General features: G+C 29.4%; 1 long non-coding RNA gene across 1 annotated transcript; it reads right to left on the bottom strand.

The window, feature by feature from the left end:
* Nucleotides 1-291: 291 nt before the first annotated feature.
* On the bottom strand, nt 292-1,281 carry LOC107886669 (uncharacterized). Its single transcript, XR_001680843.2, has 2 exons — nt 854-1,281; nt 292-558 (listed from the first exon to the last, which is right to left on the bottom strand). It is a non-coding gene; the product is annotated as an uncharacterized lncRNA (long non-coding RNA).
* Nucleotides 1,282-2,241: the final 960 nt, after the last annotated feature.

The following is a 2,241-nucleotide window of genomic DNA, read 5'->3' as shown; positions in this document are numbered from 1 at the left end:
GAAGTCTTATACTTTCGAGCTGATGGGGATACTCGCACGATTTTTGTTTAAATTGTCTCGTTTTGTCATTTTTGAGACTTGGCACACAGATGTGCCGCATCTAGGGTTATTCCAAATGGCACAATTCCAATCCATCAATATTGATCTCTATTTTCAACTCCTAAAATGATATGTATATAAAATTTACTAACATAAAATTAAGTTGATTTTACTTGGTTGCATGCTTTAACTTAATATTTATTAGTATAATTTTTTATTAGTTTAATTAACTTTTAATTTAATTTAAATATATACATGAAACTTTATTTTGATTTAATCATACATGTTGGTCCCAATTCATTCCTGGTCCAGACCCAAATATTTAGAATCCAAAATATAAAAACAAACCCATTAACCACTTAAACCAAACTCTAGGCCCAGTACATAAATAACCCAACACCCAAATCAGTTGACCCAGGTACCAGCAAACCCCAAACAACAGCAGTCCTCGCGCCGCACGCCTCTCACCAGCGTCCCACTCCGCCACGCCTCTCGATTTCGAGATTTTCGCAGCTATACCTACAACAAAAAAAGACACAACAATAGAATATTTTCATTGTATCTCTAGGCTATAAAAGGCCATTGTAAACAATGAAAAAAAAAACGGAGTTTTTTACGTGGGAATCAAGAGAAATACAGAGAAATATACCAGAGTTTTGAGTAAACTTTTAATACCATCTAATAGATTCAAAGGTGATTATAGTTTCTTTTTCAAGGTTTTTAGCCCTTTGTTGTGCATCTACATTTTTTTCCCTTTCTTTTTTTTCTTTTGAAAATAAACAAACAAAGTTTTAAAAGAGAAATGAGGGCTTACCTGGTTTTGATCCGTGAACCAGCAGTGGGGTGGAGGTGCGTGGCACCGATGATCCTCCATGGTGGCACAAACTAGGTTGAATTCCTAGCAAAAATGGAGAGGGAGCAGGGAAGAAGAAGCATTCTGCTTCTTTTTGTTTGAAAAACAATAGAAATAAAAAATAAAATGGGTCCTTAAAAAAGGGCAGAACCATTCAATAATTTTTAAAGTGGTGGGGCCCACGTGTTTTGCCCTTAAAGGGTCAATTTGGGCATCAGGTCCCTGTACATTTTCTTGTTGCCCAAATCTGCTTCACTTTTGTTTTTGAATTTCACCCAACAATTTTGTGCAGTTTTTAATTTGGTCCATATTAAATGCTAGGTTTAGGAATTTGGGTAAATTACATTTTTAAACCCCCTTGTTCCACGCACGCTTCAATGAGGTCCTCCTTTCCCCTTTTATTTGTGTTTTACCCCGAACTTCCGTTTTGATTCCAATTAAGCCCTATTTTGTTTATTTTAAACACTTTTATCACAAAATTAAATTTTTTGGGTACTATTATTATTAATCTATTATTGCTATTTTATTTATTTATTTTTTTAGTTATTTTCCTGTTATTTACTGTATTATTTTTTTTTGCTTCCACTATTATTTATTATACTTATTATATCATTTTCGTTATTTTTATCTATTTCCATTTAATTTAATCAATTGGAGTTATGTTTCACATTATTATATTATTTATTTATTTATATATTTGTTATATGCTTCGTATATATATATATTTTTAAAGTAAAACTAATTATTTTATGTATAAATGGTCATTATATGTATTACATTATTTGTTGTATTATTTTTTTTGCTAATAATTATTATTTTTATTTCTTTTTATATATATATTTTATAATAATTTTAAATATAGTTTATTATACTTATTATATTTTATTTATTATATTTTATTTATTTTTTCCTACCGTTTATTACTACTATTTTACTATTATTATTTATAATTTTTATATGTATATATTTTTTGCTAAAGTTTTAATTTTTAATAAACCTACTATATTATTTTTATATACCATAGTTTTTTTATCGATTTTTTTAATACTAAATTATTTTTTTTCCTTTTTTTTCGCTTTCTTTGTTTGTTTTGAATATCAAAATATCCCTTTATCGGTTCACTCTCACAATTTTTCAAAACATAGGCAATGTTTGGTATTTAAAGAATTCAAGGGATCGTGCCCTAACGTACTGGGTTTCGTTTTCTTTATCTGCTTTGAATATTCGAATACCCTCTTAAAGCTAAAAACGCACGTTTCAAAGGCAAGATCACATTTGAGGGTCAAAAATATTGTGTCCTAACGTACTGGATGTAATGTTTTACCTCAAGGTGAGATGGTCTTTGATAC

This window comes from Gossypium hirsutum, chromosome A03 (genome assembly GCF_007990345.1).
Source record: "Gossypium hirsutum isolate 1008001.06 chromosome A03, Gossypium_hirsutum_v2.1, whole genome shotgun sequence".
Classification (NCBI taxonomy): Eukaryota; Viridiplantae; Streptophyta; class Magnoliopsida; order Malvales; family Malvaceae; genus Gossypium; species Gossypium hirsutum.
Note: the sequence above shows the minus strand (reverse complement) of the source record. Positions and strands in the feature narration are given on the sequence as shown.